The sequence below is a fragment of the Pinus tabuliformis genome, chromosome 4_2, assembly GCF_031772625.1.
Source record: "Pinus tabuliformis cultivar Carrire ecotype Pingquan chromosome 4_2, CPIR1, whole genome shotgun sequence".
NCBI lineage: Eukaryota > Viridiplantae > Streptophyta > Pinopsida > Pinales > Pinaceae > Pinus > Pinus tabuliformis.
In genome coordinates, this window is record NC_142304.1 from 785737242 (window position 1) to 785757517 (window position 20276).

The 20276-nt window shown below is 40.1% G+C and overlaps 1 pseudogene; it reads right to left on the bottom strand.

The window, feature by feature from the left end:
- Positions 1–1788: 1788 nt before the first annotated feature.
- On the bottom strand, positions 1789–18538 carry LOC149172002 (uncharacterized; annotated as a pseudogene).
- Positions 18539–20276: the final 1738 nt, after the last annotated feature.

Genomic DNA, 20276 nt, shown 5'->3' on the forward strand with positions numbered 1-20276 from the left:
GTTGTTAAGTGACAATGTGGTGGTAGAAAATTAAGGCTCAGTGCTTTTGCAGTGTAGGTTATGGGTTCGAATCCCCGGCCTGCCATAAAAAATTACCCGACCTTTAAGAGGGCACGTGGCAGCCTCCAGGCTTTCCACATGTCACCCTCTTAGTGGTCCACCAAATATGCTTTGAGCAATAGCATGCCGCCAACTGTCAAGATGCGATTGAGTCACCTATGAGAATACTATGGGAATATTCCCTAGATTATTATTTTTGTTGATTGTGCTATACAGATGCCTAGTCACCGTCCAAGTGAAACTGCACAATGTGGGGGTCCCATTGGCTAGTTTCAATTTGGGGAAATGGGTGGCAAGTGATCATGCACATGGTCTACTAATGGTGAGGAAATGAGATTCCAAATGGCACATTGATAATGAACAATACATGTGGTACCTAAGAGCATAAGGGTAAGGTAGCAATATCATGAGAATGTAGCAAGAGGTTCATTCACAAGAAGCGTGGACAAATACTTCCCTACAAAGAGGATGGTGTAGCATGAATGCCCTAGAATGGAAATGGTATTAAAATGATAAGGGGGTCCATGTGGGTGGGGAAATGACCAACCGTGTGAAACCGTTTGATTGAGAAGGATATGGTGGAAGAAACACATCATCATGATGTCATGGATCTATGGTGATTTCAACTGGGGAATGAACCATTTATATTCAAGTACTCAAAGGGAGAACATAATATGCAAGTTGAAAGATTTCATATCCTAGCACAATATTGCATCTTCTCTTCTTCCCAAATGGCTCCAAATTCCTTGGTATCTGCAAAAATAATAAATTATCTCATGTTGTTGGACCATTTAATCAACTTTGATTCTTGGCCTTATCATGCTTAAAGGGAGCATGCGCAGTCATTTGGGGCTCAAGTACCCTTCTCAAGTATGCATATTTTTAGGGATAGGCCATTCAAACATCATACTTATAACCTAAAACAAATATTTCTATTTCCAGTGCAATTGCCCCATGAATTGTTGCTCTATACTACTCCATGCAATTATTTTAAGGAACATTCAAATAGATCTACACAAAACTTGAGCGGTAGTTTTGCGGGGATTAATTAAAAACTGATTTGTGATGCTTAACCAACTATTTTTGGACAGTCAATTAATAGGTTTATGGAACCTTTGTTTTTCTTGATAATTGGTTTTTTGTTGAAATTACTTGTATAGTTTCATGAACTAATTTTAGGTGAAAAAGTTGTGCCATGATATATGAGGGTAGGAGCAGAAATATCATTAGAATATGTTGGTGTTTTTTAGCTACGATACTTGTTAACTGATATTACATGTGAGGAGATCTAGGAGATCTTGATCTGAGAGAGTAGGAGGTATTAAAGAGTGATAAGGGCTCCACCTACTAAGCAATGATCGTACTGAAAAAAAATATATACAATAGATAAACGAGGTGTGCATGTCCCATGCTCAAGGTCATGAACATTAGTAATAGTGGTTACGTTGTTGTATAAGAGATATCTTGTCAAAGAAGCTAGGAAATTAAGCCTTGATGATGAAGTAGATAATTGCTTTGCCCTTGGGGGCACTAGTAGTGAGAGAATATATTTAGGGTGCAAACAATCCCATGGGCTACACATGATGGATGTATGCTAACCAAGGTCATGGGTCTTCGATGAACACAAAAACTAAAACTATCATTAGGTCATTCTCACTCAAATGTGAAACATTGTTGATGTCAAATGTCTAAGGGGTCAATGGAATCAATGAATAATAATGACTTGCATTATTCCATTCTAGGTTCGTCATTACACCTAACAGTGTGAACGAAGATGACAGCAATCAAACGAAACTGAGACAAGAAAGCCCCCAGACTCAAGTGGACATCCAAAGTGGGGGGTGGATTTTGATAATCATTATTTTCACCACAAGACTCCCACAAATAAGCAGAGCCTTCGGAAACAGAGAGCATCCACCCAACTAAAAAACCCAAAAAAATTCTCCCCAGAAAGTAATTGATTCCGTCTTTTTCTTGAAGTTGTAGATTGTCCAGTCCCCCGGGGCTTCTCTTCATCACCACTGCCACCCAACTAAAGAGCACAATCAAGAATTTCCTGTTTGGTGCATTTGTTGGCACACAGCCACAAGGGAAAACAAGAGAAAATAAATGAAATTGAAAACTACTTGCAGTATGAAACACACTGAACACCGTGTCACTGAACACCACAAGTTGCTTTATCATCTTTTCTGTTTCTAGTCTACATTTCAATGCCATCTCAAATATCACATTGAACACCTTCTGGAAATCGGTATTCATTCCCCAATCCATGCTCTCTGTGAATTCATACTTTTCAACTAGGGAATTCCCTGTGACCAAATGCAGTTTTGGACTTTCGCTGAAAATCATAACATGACCTTCCCATGGCTCCTCGCTTATTTCCCAAACCTACAATCCAAGCACTATGCAGACCTCCATGGGAGTTCTGGACATGTTCCCTGAAACATCACAGACCGCCAAGGTGTTAGAAAGCTTTCCTTTTTTCTTCATGTCTTCCACCATTCGCTTCCACTGCAATTCTGCAACAGCAGATTCTTCATTCTTGGCCTGTTCAAGAATTTCATGCGGAAGCAGAGCTCCAGCAGCAACTTTCTTGTTCCCGGCTTTCACCTCCTCCAAAAAGTGAGTGAATCTTTCGGAATCGTGCTTCATAAAGATGTCCTTGTAATTTTTCATGGCGACAGAGGCCACTCTTTCATAAGGCAGTTCGTTCCACAAATTGGAACCCATGTACACCTCAGGCAATTGGAGAGCCTTCCGGAGCGGAACCAACACCTCTTTCCTCAGCTTCTCCCGGGCTCTGTAAACATAATGCCTATCTTCGTCAGTGTTGAACTCCTCCCGGGGAAAAAGCGTGCGTGCAATGTTCTCACAGATTAGAAAGTGTTGGGAATTTTTCTGGTAAAATTCCAGAAAGCAAAAGAACTTAAACACAACAGAGAATGATGCTCTATTTTCTAATGCACAGGACCATAACACGGCGGAAAAAAGAAAATGTTTCCAGAACACAGAGTTTTACACACATAAAAACTTGTATTCATTAAAAGACTGTTGTTACAAAATATGGTTCTTCCTCTCTCACAGAGGGATTTACAAAAAAAAATTCACACACTGTTGTGTCTACACTATATGCTATTTCGCTGTTGTGGCTCCCTTTTCATTCACGCGCTGCTGCGTGTTATAGATGCACTACTGTGTTATAACTCTCATCCGCTCTCTCTCCCCCTTTTTTTTGTTACATTGCTATTCTGGGTATATATATCATCTAGTACAAAAAAAAAATCTCTGCTAGGTTATGCGTGGAGGTGTCTTAATGAACCACCTACCACATTTACAATATAAGATGGGCCTCTGACACAATTCAGCCCTTTCTGGTGCTTTGTTGGGGTAGACGCAGTAAACAATAAATGAAACCCATAACCTGTTAATGCTTTTAGCTGCTCGAGGCACGTCCTTCTTGGTTTCCGCCATTCTTCTTCTTTAATGTTGTTGGTGAGCAGTTATGATGTAAGGATTTCTTTCTTCTTTGGGAACACAAAAGATAGATTAAAACATAAATACAGCATGACAGAGGCGTGTTCAGGGTGGGAATAAATAATGGCCGTTGCATTAAAAAATGGATGGCGGATATTATCTTGGCGAAGGTGCGATATGCGATAGCAGATGGGTTGCATCGTAGCATCGCATCGGCGGAAGACAGAAATGAAAACAAAACCCTTATGAGAGTTGCGATTTGCGATCGCATCGCAGAATCGTAATCAGCAGAAAAACAAAGAACGTAGTAGGGCAATAGATTGTGGACGCGATATGCGATATGCGATCTCATCGCATCGCAGGATTGCATCGCAGGAAAACAAAGGGAGCAGAATAAGGAAAGGAGATCAAGGACGCGATCTGCGATCTGTGATCAGATCACATTGCAAGGAAAAACTGTGTGGTTTTGACTTGCAGTTGGAAATTACAATTTCAACACTCCCCTTTAATTTCAACTGTTGGGTTATCAGTCATACCCAGACATTTCCTCAAATACTCAAAACTTTTCTGTCCCAAAGGCCTGGTCAGAATGTCTGCAACCTGTTCCTGAGTGCTACAATGATGTAAAACAATTTCTCCATTGTTCACCAATTCTCTAATGTAATGGAACCTTGTATCAATGTGTTTCATTCATTTATGGAACACAAAATTCTTGGACACTACTATAGCTAAGATATTGTCACAAAAAATAACTATTGCTTTTGCCTGCTCTTGTCCTAAGCTCCTTAGCATTTTTCTCATCCAAACCGCTTGAGACACTGTTGCTGTCGCTGCTACGTATTCTGCCTCTGCTGTAGACAATGCCACTATAGGTTGTTTCTTAGAAGCCCACGAAATGGCTCATGAACCCATGTGAAAGAGATAACCGGATGTGCTTTTCCGATCATCCACACTTCCAGCCCAATCGCTATCAGTGTATCCAACTAAATCTGAACATTCTAAAGAAGTATATAAAATACCAAATCTCTTAGTACATTTTACATACCTTAGAATTCTTTTTGCTGCCTGCCAATGTGCTTCTTCCGGCCTCTCCATGAATCTGGAAATTGAACTAACAGCAAACATAATATCCGACCTAGTTGCAGTCAGATACATGAGGCTACCAACTATGCTCTTGTACACGCTAGGATCAAAATCCTTGCTGCTGTCCTCTTTGATGAGTTTTAATCCTACCATTGTGGGAGTGATTGCTGCCTTGTTGTCCTGCATATTAAATCTGCCCAACACTTCATTTACATATTTTGCCTGTGAAATAAAAATTCCATTTTCATTTTGATCTACTTCTATTCCTAAGAAGTATCTCAACAAACCCATGTCAGTCATCTCAAATTCCTCTTTCATGACTGATTTGAAATTTTTAAAGAGGTAGTCATCATTCCCTGTAAAAATCACATCATCAACATACAACACTGCAATTAAAATTTTACCATCCTTTTCTTTGATGTAGACGGTGGGTTCTCCCTCACACTTTGCGAATTCATTTTCCAGTAGATAGGAATCTATCCTACTGTACCATGCTCTTGGCGCTTGTTTCAGCCCATAAAAAGCTTTCTTCAATCTGCATACTTTGTGCTCATGGCCTTTCTTTTCATAGCCTGGAGGTTGTTCAATGTAAACCTCTTCCATTAACACTCCATTTAGGAATGCTGACTTCACGTCCATTTGGTAAACTTTCCACTTGTTTTGTGCTGCTATGGACAGCACTGCTCTCACGGTTTCCATTCTTGCAATCGGTGCAAAAGTTTCCTCATTGTCTCTCCCATATTGCTGTTTATATCCTTTGACAACCAGCCTTGCCTTGTGTCTTTCTATCTTGCCTTCAGCATTGCTCTTGGTCTTATAGACCCATTTAACTCCAAAGACTTCTTTTCCTTTTGGTAGCTCAACCAAATCCCATGCTTTGTTTCTTTCTATGGCATTGATCTCCTCATCCATAGCTTCTATCCATTTCTTATCATTGATTGCATCTTCGAAATGAATAGGGTCATCAACATGACAATACAAAGCAAACAAGGAATTCATTCCTTCATCATAAATATCACTTAAATTTCTCAATTTCTTACCTCTTTCACTTGGTGTGCAAGTTCTTGAAGATGCACTTGAATTTCCTCCTTGTGGTGTGCTTGGAGAAGCTCTTTCATTTCTCCTCAAGGGTGTATCTTACTATTCTTGTGTTAGCGCTGCTGTTTGGGGATGTATTTCAGCCATCTCCTCATCATCTTCATCATGAGGCAAACAGTTTTTAACATTAACTGTTTTCTCTATGCTTCCATCCCAAGCTTCCTCCTCAATGAATTGAACGTCTCTGCTCACAAAAAACTTCTTGGTAGATGGGATACACAACCTATAAGCTTTGGATTCCTCACTATATCCAAAGAAAATGCATTTCTCCCCTTTGTTGTCCAACTTCCTCCTTAGCTGATCTGGAATGTGTGCATAAGCCACATAACCAAAAACTTTCATGTGGGTGACTCTTTGCTTTCTCCCACTCCATGCTTCTTCCAACACTTTTTTCATCACAGATTTTGTAGGACACCTATTCAAAATATACTGCACAGTGTACAACTTCAGCCCAATAACCATTTGGCAAATACTTTGCCTTTAGCATACTCCTTGCCATATCCATGATGGTCCTATTCTTCTTTTCAGCTACTCCATTTTGCTGCGGAGTGTACCTTGCTGTAAAATGCTTATGAATTCCACTTTCTCTACAAAACTGTAGGAATTCATTGGAGATATACTCACCTCCTCTATCAGTTCTTAGAACTTTGATGTGTAGCCCACTTTGGTTTTCTACAAGTTCTTTGAAATTACGAAATTTTTCAAACAATTCACTTTTGTTTTTCAGAAAATAAACCCAAGCCTTTCTAGTGAAATCATCAATGAATGTTAGAAAATATTGGCTACCTGCTAGTGATGGAGTTTGTATTGGTCCACATAAGTCTGAGTGGACAATCTCTAAGGGTGCTTTCGCCCTTATGCTTTTCCCTGATGGAAAACTTTCTCTGTGTTGTTTCCCCAAGATAAAACCTTCACAAAGGCTGTCTGGTTTCTCTATCAATGGTAATCCTCTTACCATTCCTTTTCTACTCAACAAATTAAGACCTCCGAAGTTGAGATGTCAAAATCTCAAATGCCACAACCAATTCTCATCCTTTGGTACGCTTTGGAGAGCCTCTTGTGTCACTGCTGCAATTACTTTTTTGTTTTTCAAATCTGCCCTTTTTCTGAGAGGGAACATCATGTTCCTCGTCATCTTCACTTTAACAATGCATCATTTGCTGGGTGCTCTATCCATGATGGTGCATACATCATTCATAAAGATGACATTGTAAACCTTTTGAACAAGTTGTCCAATAATTAAGAGGTTACACTTCATTCCAGGAACATAATATACATCTGTTATGGTTTTCTTTTCACCTATCTTTGTAAGTATTTTTACTTCTCCTTTACCCATAACAAAAACTTTACTGTCAGTCCCAAGTGCGACTTGTGATTTCACATTTTGATCTAAAGCAGAAAACAAAGCTATGTTTCCTGTCATATGGTTGCTGCAACTGAAGTCTAGAAACCATATGTCTTCATTGTTTATTTCAGCCATATTACAAGTTAACAACACATTATCTTGGCTGATATTTTCTCTAGTAATATTTGCACTAGATCTATTATTCATATCATGCTGCTTCTTCTTACATTCATTTGCATAGTGCCCATATTTTTTACAATAATAACATTAGACATTGTATTTTTCATAACTTTGTCCTTGAGCATGATGTTGTTCACTTTGTTGGCTGTTGCCTTGGCCTTGGTTCTGATTTGGATTGCTGCCTCTTCCTTGAGCATTTACTAAACTGTTCCTTCCACCTCTGTTTTGGCTTCTGCCTCTTCCTCTTTTGTTTCCTTTGCCTTGACCTCTTCCTCTTCCAAAGGGCATCTGGGTCTTAAAGGCTTGCTCTAGAGATGAGTTTTCATTTCTACTCAACCTCCGCTCATGTGTTATCAGTGATGCATGAAGTTCATCAACTGAAAAATTTGTGAGATCCTTTGTCTCCTCTATGGTGGTGACAATCACATGGAACTTTGAGGGTAGGCTCCTCAATAGTTTTTCCACAATCATTTTTTCTTCAAGAACTTCTCCATGAGTCCTTATTTGTGTAACTAAACCAATCAGATGTGTGAAGAATGAGTCAATATTGTCTGACTCCTTCATACGCAGGTTCTCAAAATCTCTTCTCAAAAACTGTAGTTTTGTTGTCTTCACTTTCTCTATGCCTTGATAGGTTGTCTTGAGAGTTTTCCAAGCTTCTTTGGATGTCTTAGCTGTTGCTAACCTTGGAAACACGCTTCCATGCACTGCTTGATACAAGAAGAAGAGGGATTTTGAATCCTTCTGTTGAAAATAATACTGAGAGGGGGGGTGAATCAGTATTATCAAGCAATTTAATAAATCTTCCTTATTTGATCTTTGAATTATTTTTTCATGTCAGTACCATAAAATAATGAGCATGAAAAACAGATAATCACACCAAAGAACACAAGATGTAAGGTGGAAACCCAATGTGGGTGAAAACCACCTGCTGCAATATGTCTCTATCTTCTTTCAATTTAGAAACTTCTTTTACAATGATTTTGTACTGGTGCAGTCCTTTACCAGTACGCAGGCTGCAACCTGCAGAGAGCTACAACTCTCTCTCTTTCTCGTTTTCAGTCTACTCCTGGAAGGGAGCTACAACCCCCTACTTCTTTTCATAAAGCATCAGATGATTAACAAGTACATAACAGATATAGACCACTACAGATATCAGATCAGCAATAACAGAACCAACCCAGAACACCTTATCAACAGAGAAATTCAATCAACAGAACATCTTAAAACAAAGACGCAGTTTTTCTTTCTGTGGCCTGCGACCAGACGCCGTTAACTTTCTGCTACTCTGCGTCCACACGCAGATATCCTTCTGCTTCGCTGCGTGCCCACGCACTGTTCCTGTGACTGCTCTGCGTTCTGTTGCTTCAGGGACGCACCCAAAGATACTATCGCGCCGCGTCTTTCGCTACAGAGACGCACCTGAAAACATTATCGCGCCGCGTCCTTCTGCTTCAGGGACGCATCTGAACCTTGATCGCCCTACGTCCCCACGTAGATCTCTCTCTACTGTACTGCGTCTCGGCGCACTTTCCCTTTACAGTATCCGCGTCCCGGCGCACTTTCCCTTCGCTGAACCTGTGACCCTTCAAATGTAAATGATATGAAGACTTCAGAACAGACCCAAACAGTCAGATCTACAGATCTGATCATGCGCCATAGAGATCACAGTCCATTAGAAGATTCGCCCTCTTAGATCTGGACTAGATCTCACCAAATAAGATATTCAACACAAGACACTTTCCCAATCCAAATGAACTCCTTTGCTTTATATAGGCAAGCTCCTCCCCAAAACATGGAACAATACCACGAGCCGACACCATAGAAACACAAAACCGTCGGCTAGATACCACACAAGAAACCCCCACGTGCTTTTCTCTGCCTTGAAATGTGTGCACTGGGTAGACGCACCCCCTGAACGGCTGGCCGGCGTCCTTGGACGCGGGTTCTGCATGGTATACCTGCGGGGACGCACTTTCTGAACCGATTTCCTGCGTCCTTCTTAATTTCCAACAAACTGAAAGCCTTACCACTGAAGTTGCCATCAAGTACAACATCTGTAACATACAGTCATACCAGAAAACATAATGCCAACAATCTCCCCCTTTGGACTTGATGGCAACCTTACAAACTTCAGCTTCATTCTCCCCCTTTGACATCAAGGGCAAAGGGTATGCTCCCCCTAAGCTCATGCTCCCCCTGAATATGAACCAGATCTGCAGCAACGCACCACCATGAAAGAGATAGAGACATATTGCAGCTATTTCCAAGATCTCCTTCTCCATAATGCCAACAATGCATTATGTGCTCCCCCTGAGCCTGTACCACCAATAAGAAGAAGTTCAACAAGATGATGCATCAACAACCCCCAGCTTTTGCCTGAGGTATTCAAACGTGTCCCTGGGCAATGGTTTGGTAAGAATATCAGCAACTTGTTCCTTGGAAGGAACATACTCCAACTTGACTTTCTGTTCAAGCACTTGTTCCGGAGAAAATGGTACTTGATTGGTATGTGCTTGGTTTTTGAATGCATAACCGGATTCTTTGAGATGCTGATTGCACTTGTGTTATCACATAAGATGGGGATAGGTGGTGTACAAGTGATTTGAAAATCCTGCAAAGTCTGCATCATCCAAAGGAGTTGAGTGCAACAAGATGCAGCAGCAACATATTCTGCTTCAGCTGTAGACAAGGCAATCGAACTCTGTTTCTTGCTGAACCAAGATACCAGTCTGGAACCCATAAAGAACGCACCACCACTTGTGCTTTTCCTGTCATCCACGCTTCCGGCCCAATCTGCATCTGTATAAGCATGAAGAGTAAGATCTGTATCTCTAGGATACCATAAGCCATAATTTTGAGTCCCTTGAAGATATTTGAAAATTCTCTTTACTGCCTGAAGATGAGTCTCCTTCGGATTTGCCTGAAATCTTCCAACTATTCCAACTGCATGCATGATGTCTGGTCGGGTACCTGTCAAATATAGTAAACTTCCAATCATAGATCTGTAGGTTGGTTGATGTACTGCTGCAGATTCATCATTTGCACTGAGACTACATCCTGTGATCATGGGTGTACATACTGGTTTTGCATCTTCCATGCCATATTTCTTCAAAATCTTCTTGAGATACTTGGTTTGAGATAAAAAGATTCCTCCTTCCTTTTGTTGGATTTGCAAACCAAGGAAATATGTCAGTTCTCCTAGCAAGGACATTTCAAATTCTTTCTGCATGACCGAGGCAAAGTTTTGACTCATAGCTTCTTCATTGCTGCCAAAAATAATGTCATCTACATACACAACAAGTATTAGTAATTTGTCATTTTCAATTTTTATATACAGATTGCTATCTGCTGAACCTTTTGAGAAGCCTTGTTGATGAAGATATTTGTCCAACCGGTAGTACCAAGCCCTTGGAGCTTGTTTGAGACCATAGAGAGCCTTTTTCAATCGGCATACAAGATTTGGATCATTTCCAAGAATGAACCCATCTGGCTGTTCAATGTACACTTCTTCCTCCAAGTCTCCATTCAGAAAGGCTGATTTCACGTCCATTTGAAATACTTTGAAGTTTTGAAAACTTGAGAGAGCAAGGAACATTCGGATGGCCTCAAGTCTTGCAACAGGAGCAAAAGTTTCTTCAAAGTCTATTCCTTCTTGCTGCGCATACCCTTTACAAACAAGTCTGGTTTTGTTTCTAATTACTTCTCCATTTTCATTCAATTTATTTTTGAAGACCCATTTTGTTCCGATAACATTCTTATCCTTTGGTCTAGGAACCAGCTCCCAAGTGTTGTTCTTTTCGATTTGCTCAAGTTCTTCATCCATTGCTTTTACCCAACATTCATCTTTGCATGCTTCTTTCACATTTTGTGGTTCAGTAGAGGAGAGTAATGCCAAATAGCTTGAGGCTTCTGCAACTGTTCTTCTTGTTTGTACACCTGCTTCTTTCTGCCCCACAATCTGAGATTCTGGATGATTCTTCTGAACATATCTGGATGGAGTTTTCTCTTCTATTCTTGTCTGCTCCTCTCGTTCTTCTTGAGGTTCTCCTTGGGGTTCTTCTTCTTCATCATTCTGTTTTTGAGGGTAGCCTTCATCTTCTTCTATATCTTCATGATGTACTTGCCTAGGAATATATCCCTTCTCATCAACCACTACATCAATGCTGTCAACAATTCTGCCAAGTCTTTTATTGTAGCATTTGTATGCTTTGCTATGTGGAGAATAGCCAAGAAGAATGCCTTCATCTGCTCTAGGTTCAAGTTTGCCAAGCTGCTCATCAGTATTCTTGATATAGCATTTGCTCCCAAAGATTTTGAAGTGCTTTACCGAAGGAGTTTTACCACTCCAGAGCTCATGAGGAGTTTGAGTGCTGTTCACCCGGACATTTGTTTTGTTGAGAATAATAACCGCAGCATGTGCAGCTTCACCCCAGAAAGTTGCGGGAGTTCCTGATTCATCAAGCATAGCACGAGCCATTTGTTGGATTGTTCTGTTCATTCTTTCAACAACTCCATTTTGCTGAGGAGTTCTAGCTGTAGAGAATTCTCTCCTTATCCCATGTTCATCACAGAAATCGAAAAATTCATTTGAAGTAAATTCCCCACCTCTGTCGGATCTGAGGCACTTAATTTTGTGACCTGATTCATTTTCAACCAAGGCTTTGAAGGTCTTGAATTTTTCGAATGCTTCATCTTTGTGCTTCATAAGTCCTAACCAGACAAACCTGGAGAAATCGTCAATAAATAATATCAAGTATTCCTCTCCTCTAGGTGTTCTTTTCCTGAATGGGCCACATGTATCTGTATGTACTAGCTCAAGAGGCATGCTAGCTGATCCCTCTTTCTCTGGAAAGTTAGTCCTGGTTTGTTTTCCAAACTGACATGATCTGCATATGGTGTTGTCAGGAATTTTGATATCTGGAAGATCGCGAACTGCCTGATATTTGCATGCTTTCCTTATTTGTGAGAAGCTTAGATGTCCCAACCTTCGATGCCATAACCAGTGCTCTTCATCCTTGCTAAGATAGCATTGTTGTTCTCCTTCTTCAAATATGTACAGATTATTTGGAGTTCTTTTGCCTTTGAGTACTGTTTTACCTGTATCAAGATCACGAACAAGACATCCATTCGATCTGAAAATAACCTCGGTTTTTTGATCACACATCTGGCTGACACTTAGTAGATTATGCTTCAATCCATCAACATACAAAACATTTCCAGCCTTGACCTTTTCTTTCAAAGGAGCAATACCTTTTCCTTTTATAGTTGCAGGAGTATCATTTCCAAAAGAAACTTTCTTTCCCTTTTCTAAAGTAGAATAAGATTCAAGTTTTTCTTTATCACCTGTCATATGTTTCGAACATCCACTGTCAATGTACCATAGATTTTCCTGTCCTTCTGCATAAAATGCTATCCCACATCTTTCTGTTTGAGGTTCCTTTATTCTCCATGTTTTGGTGCTTGTGGCTTGTTCCTTTTTCTCCTGAAACCTGCTCCTGCATTCAGAGTCTTCATGACCAAAATTATTGCAAATAGAACATTAAACTTCATTTTCAAGAACCGAAAAGTTGTTATAGGTCCTCTTTGTAATCCCTGTCATACTTCTTTGTTTTTGAGCTTCCCTAGTCATGATTGTTTTATATGCAACACATTGCGCTGCTTTGTGACCAAAGTTATGGCAAGAAAAGCATTGTCCATTGAAGAAGCTTCTGCGGTTATTGAATCTACCAGCCAACTGATTGTAATTTCTATTTTCATCTATTCTTGAACCAAACTGAGAAGATTTTACCTGTGGCTGGTTGTAGGTTTTGTTCACCCTTAAGATGGATTGTCCCTGATAGTTTCTGTTTGTAATTCGTCCCTGCTTTACCTGATTATCTTCATTGTTCTTCTGCTCATTTCTTCTTGTTGCATCAAGATAACTTTTTGAGGTGGATGCTTGAGAGGTTTCTCCATTATAGCCCAAACCTGTCTTGTTTAGAGGAGACCGCTGCACATTGATAATCTCATCCAAAGTTTCAGATCCTTTGACAAACTTAAGATTAATAGCTTTTGTTTTCTCAATTTCTTTTCTGAGACCAACAATTTCACCTTCTAGTTTTTCAAGATGTTTTTCCTTTTCATCAATTTGAAATTGCAGAGTATCAATGATCACATTCTTTTCTTCTATGCATCTCTTGAGTCTAGTAATTTCATCATAGAGATTATCCACATCTACAGCATCCTCATAATCATCATCTTCAAATGCCATTAACAACTTATATTTATTACCTTGTTCATCTTCATCACTGTTTGATAAGCCATCACTATCTTCATGGGTGTAGTAGCTTTTCTTATTTGCACTTTGTTTCCTGTTCCATCTAGCAGGTTCTTTTCCTTTATCCTTATAAGGACATTTTGCAGCATAATGACCTACTCTTCCACAAGCAAAGCATTTGAAAGGTAGCTTACCTCTGAACCTTCCAGAACCCCTTTGAAGATTTCTGACAAAATTTGATTCTTCTTCCTCTTCTTCTGGAACATGGCTTGCTTCATAGTAATCTTCTTTGCCTGATGCCTTAAAAGCAGCTTCCCTTCTGTCTGATGGACCTCCCTTTCTCATTTCATAAGCAGTTAGAATTCCATGTAACTGAGACATAGTGAGAACACGGAGATTTTCCTTTTCTTCTATTGCAGATACTTTAGATTCAAACTTGGGGGATAATGATCTTAGAATCTTTTGAACTACTATAGTCTCTTTTATTTCTTCACCCAAATTTTTCATACAATTAACAATCTCATCTACCCGAAGAAAATAATTAGCCACACTTTCATCATTATACATCTTGAGAGTCTCATATTGAATCCCGAGAGTTTGAAGTTTAGCTTGTTTTACCTGTTCATCTCCTTCATAGCTAGTGATCATTTTGTCCCATATCTCTTTTGCTGATTTGAAGTGCATGACCTTCATGAATTCTATTTGGGATATACTTCCTAATAGAGTACTGACTGCTTTTGCATTTGTTTCATACTGCTTTTTCTCAGCTGGATCTGTAGGAGTAGCTGAAGGAAAAGCATAGCCTGTTTCTACAATGTTCCAAACTTCTGTACCAAGAGATTGAAGATATGCAGTAACTCTTACCTTCCAATAATTGAAATTTGTCCCATCAAAAATAGGTGGCCTGATTGATGCTTCTTTCTCATAGTTGCTCATGATGAACGATCTACCTTCAAACGATCAAGCTTCTTTGAAGGACCTGCTCTGATACCAATTGTTGAAAATAATACTGAGAGGGGGGGTGAATCAGTATTATCAAGCAATTTAATAAATCTTCCTTATTTGATCTTTGAATTATTTTTTCATGTCAGTACCATAAAATAATGAGCATGAAAAACAGATAATCACACCAAAGAACACAAGATGTAAGGTGGAAACCCAATGTGGGTGAAAACCACCTGCTGCAATATGTCTCTATCTTCTTTCAATTTAGAAACTTCTTTTACAATGATTTTGTACTGGTGCAGTCCTTTACCAGTACGCAGGCTGCAACCTGCAGAGAGCTACAACTCTCTCTCTTTCTCGTTTTCCAGTCTACTCCTCGAAGGGAGCTACAACCCCCTACTTCTTTTCATAAAGCATCAGATGATTAACAAGTACATAACAGATATAGAACACTACAGATATCAGATCAGCAATAACAGAACCAACCCAGAACACCTTATCAACAGAGAAATTCAATCAACAGAACATCTTAAAACAAAGACGCAATTTTTCTTTCTGTGGCCTGTGACCAGACGCCGTTAACTTTCTGCTACTCTGCGTCCACACGCAGATATCCTTCTGCTTTGCTGCATGCCCACGCACTGTTCCTGTGACTGCTCTGCGTTCTGTTGCTTCAGGGACGCACCCAAAGATACTATCGCGCCGTGTCTTTCGCTACAGAGACGCACCTGAAAACATTATCGCGCCGCGTCCTTCTGCTTCAGGGACGCATCTGAACCTTGATCGCCCTGCGTCCCCACGCAAATCTCTCTCTACTGTACTGCGTCTCGGCGCACTTGCCCTTTACAGTATCCGCGTCCCGGCGCACTTTCCCTTCGCTGAACCTGCGACCCTTCAAATGTAAATGATATGAAGACTTCAGAACAGACCCAAACAGTCAGATCTACAGATCTGATCATGCGCCATAGAGATCACAGTCCATTAGAAGATTCGCCCTCTTAGATCTGGACTAGATCTCACCAAATAAGATATTCAGCACAAGACACTTTCCCAATCCAAATGAACTCCTTTGCTTTATATAGGCAAGCTCCTCCCCAAAACATGGAACAATACCACGAGCCGACACCATAGAAACACAAAACCGTCGGCTAGATACCACACAAGAAACCCCCACGTGCTTTTCTCTGCCTTGAAATGTGTGCACTGGGTAGACGCACCCCCTGAACGGCTGGCCGGCGTCCCTGGACGCGGGTTCTACATGGTATACCTGCGGGGACGCACTTTCTGAACCGATTTCCTGCGTCCTTCTTAATTTCCAACAAACTGAGAGCCTTACCACTGAAGTTGCCATCAAGTACAACATCTGTAACATACAGTCATACCAGAAAACATAATGCCAACACCTTCTTCTTGTAGCTCTTCAACAAATCCTTCTCTGTCTGAGTTAGATTATTAAACTCATTTTCAACTGTTGGTTCTTTAAAACCATCTTCAACTATTTCCCATAAGTCTTGGGAAGAAAACAAGGCTTTCATTGTTATTGCCCAATAGTCATAATTTTTGCCATCAAATAGTGGGAGCTTCATACCCATGCTATTACTGGTGCTTGTGCCAGCCATTCTTGTACTTTAGACTAGGCTTCAAATACTTGAGAAATACCTTGGATTTTTTACTGAGTCTTCACTGCTGCACCAAGAATCCTTCCTTCAGCTTCTTTGACACCTTCAAAGAGCCTGGACTAGCTTTGATATCACTGTTAGGAATTTTTCTGGTAAAATTCCAAAAAACAAAAGAACTTAAACACAACAGAGAATGATGCTCTGTTTTCTAACGCACAGGATCTTAACAAAGTGGAACAAAAAAATATTTCCAGAATACAGAGTTTTACACACATAAAAACTTGTATTCATTAAAAGACTGCTGTTACAAAATATGGTTCTTCCTCTCTCACAGAGGGATTTACAAAAAAAAATTCACACACTGCTGTGTCTACTCTATATGCTATTTCGTTGCTGCAGCTCCCTTTTCATTCACACGCTGCTGCGTGTTACAGATGCACTACTGTGCTCTAACTCTCATTCGCTCTCTCTCCCCCTTTTTTTTGTTACATTGCTATTCTGGGTATATATATCATCTATTACAAAAAAAAAATATCTCTACTAGGTTATGCGTGGAGGTGTCTTAATGAACCACCTACCACATTTACAATCTAAGATGGGCCTCTGACACAAATCAACCCTTTCTAGTGCTCTGCTGGGGTAGACGCAGTAAATAGTAAATGAAACCCATAACCTGTTAATGCTTTTAGCTACTCGAGGCGTGTCCTTCTTGGTTTCGGCGATTCTTCTTCTTTAATGTTGTTGGTGAGCAGTTATGATATAAGGCTTTCTTTCTTCTTTGGGAACACAAAAGATAGATTAAAACATAAATACAGTATGACAGAGGCATGTTCAAGGGGGGAATAAATAATGGCCGTTGGATTAAAAAATGGACGACGGAGATTATCTTGGTGAAGGTGCGATATGCGATAGCAGACGGGTTGCATCCCAACATCGCATCGGCGGGAGACAGAAATGAAAACGAAACTCTTATGAGAGTTGCGATTTGCGATTTGCAATCGCATCGCAGAATCGCAATCGGCAGAAAAATGAAGGACGTAGTAGGGCAACAGATTGTGGACGCGATTTGCGATATGCGATCTCATCGCATCGCAAGAAAACAAAGGAAGCAGAATAAGGAAAGGAGATCAAGGACGCGATCTGCGATCAGATCGCATCACAAGGAAAAACTGTGTGGTTTCGACCTGCAGTTGGAAGTTACAATTTCAACAGAAAGAAAGAAAGAAAGAAATTATTTTAATGTCCATGAGGCTAAAGATAGCCTATAGCCTATGGGACAGATTTCTTTTTCATTTGCTTGATGTATTCGGCCTTCTTCGGCCTTCTTCTGTGAAGCTCCACAATAAGTGCTCCGAGCTTCTCGACAAACCCCTTGCTAAATAAATTATCCCAAGAACTTATTGCCCACGAATCCAAAAACGGGTGCCACTTGGCCACTAGGCTTATTTCTTTCACTTTGCCCAGGTTGAGCGCCTACAAGTCTTTAGACAGCGAGCCCGCGAAAAACTGGGCAATTTGATCATGCAATGCTCTGTAATAGGGATCTTCCAAGTAACGTCTCAAAGATTTACTGGCTGCTTCCAAACGCTTTTCTTTCCTAATAACTCTCGCCTTCTCTCTCAACATCTTTCCATTCAATACATCCGCTGAAATTCGATCTTCTCTTGGCCTGAGCGTGCCCAGCTTTTTAGCTTCTCTTGCAGCAGCACCCTTCCGAGCATAATAACCGGGCCGACATCCGCTGGGGTTACAACACATTCCACGTCTTCGTCCATATTTGGATTTTGCACCCCCATTTTCCTTTGCACGCTGGATTTTTTCCTTGTGACTGATTTTTTCAGCCTTGCGTTTTTCCGTGGCTTCGGATCCCTGTAGCAGGCGAACAAGTATCTCAGGTAGGTCTTTGAAATAACCAAATTGAGCGATGCTGTCGACATTGGCAGCGAGAGTTTTGGGGTGACGTGAATGAATCCAAGAAGCTGCGGCATAAAAGCCCTCTCGATCTGATTTGCCCGTTCCTCGTACGCCTCTCAGTTGACAAACTAGCTTTAAAGCTGTTAGTGGATCTTGATTCCATGCGGCTTCCAAAAGTTCAGTGACTCTATGGGAGGGAGTATCGGGCACAACATGGAAAAAGAAATCCAGCAATGGATTGCTAGATGTTGAGAATGTGGGAGAGCAATTCTCAGTCAATGTCATATTCTCCTTTCCTGCCTGTAATTCGAAGTAGCGTTTCAAAGTTGGACTGGCCGCTTCCAAGAATCGTTTCAAAACATGGAAGCACCGTTTCAAGAAACGTTTGAAAGCTTCAGATATTGAGGATGTAGGAGGGCGGCCGTGCTGTGATTGCATTTCCAACGCCATTTCATTCGCAGCTGTCCTAGATTTTGGGGCATCTAATTCGGACCCACGATCAGCCACCACAAAATTTGGATAGTTGCAGAGCTCCGGGGGCCCAAGGAGAAGCGCAGGCATGGAAGTTATAGAAGAAGTTGATGAAGCTGAAGCTGTGAGTGTGATCGGAGCGGATTGGCTTAAATAAATAACCCTGTGCGGATTTTATATGGCGATCAAGAAATATTTGGAATCAAACTCCACGATATATGTTCTTGATATTTGTTTTGGGTAAATTTCTGTTTCTTTTTGCTCCGCGATATGTTCTTGACAGTTGTTTTGGGCATAGTTACCAAGTTCGGCCGTACCGGCAAAAAAAATTCGGAAATTCACTGGATCGGTTCGGTACGGCGAATAATTCGTCATTTTTCAATTCTGTATGGGTCAGCGTTGAATGATTTTGGTCGAAGGTTTCTATCAGTAATGTCGGAGCATCCACTGTGCTGCCATTATGTTGTGTAGAACAATGAAGCCCAGACTCTGTGTAATGATCGATCGAAACGTTGACAAATAGCTCCTCAATAAAATTATAAAGTAAATCGAGTTTTACTCGAGAATTGAAAAATAATATAGTGATTTTTAATCTTAATATTTTTTAGTTTTTATAACATTTTTATATGGGTACTCTTTTATATGAGGATTAACCAGAAAACTAGAAAAAATATAAACAATAATTTTTATAAAAAATAATAATTCTTATATTATAAAAAAAGACAATTTTTATTAAATTTTTCTATAAAATGTTAAATATGGTTAACAATTTAGTTAGAAAATTGATTATTTTAATCTTAGTTTGATTTTGGTATTTCATTATATATTTACAAATTGTTTTAGGACATAATATGGTATAACCCCAAAAAAAAAATTGTATGTATAAGATATATAGTGTTGAATTTTTTCCGTATTGAATTTTATAGAGTCGAATTTTTTTCGTATCGAATCGAATTCGAATTCGAATTTGGTAACTATGGTTTTGGGTGTATTTCTTTTTTCGATTTGTGGTTTGTGCTGTCATTAGGATAGGAATTTGAATCCTAATCACCCGTCAAATTTGGCGGTTTAGGTAATTCTAATATTTTTTTTTTTTCAGAAGATAAACGCAGTATTTTCATTAGTATGTTTTTTTCGGAAGAAAAATGCAGTATTTTCATTCATATGGATATATCATTAAAAAACATCTAACCCAGATTTGTAGTGCGAGGATTATCTACAATATAGTATCCAAACCCATCAGTCAGGTTCGCCCAGTGTCTAACAGTCAAAAACTAATATGTGCACCAGAAACTTATAACAAAAAAGGCCTATCCGCACCAGACCTATAGCATCCCCATCAGAACAAAATGATAGAGGAAGAGTGGAATAAAAGCGACATATATGCAATGTACAGCAGCATAAAAACAAATAGATCATCCAGGTAGTTTCATAGTTCCAGCATCATGCTAGGTTTCCTCCATATGAATGTTGACATGGAGACCATCCATAATCCCCTGAATGCCGAGTTTGGATAATCTGTCCACCTCCATGTTAAATTTTCTGTATATATGATGTATGGAGGATGGAGTTTAGGCGCGCCATAGAGTTTTGATCTGTTGTAACCAGCCCTATAGAGAGGGCTTATGGATAGTGGCTTTTCTACCTACAAAATGGATAATCATTTTTTAGTCGAGTTAAACTTGTATAGAAAGATTATGCAAGTAGTGTGAGAACCACAATAAACCCATAGTGCCATAGCTTCTGCCTTTGTGTTGGTGCCCCGCCGCGCCTCGCCCCGTAGTGGACATGATATGACAGTTGTCGACGCCCCGCCCCTGGACATGAT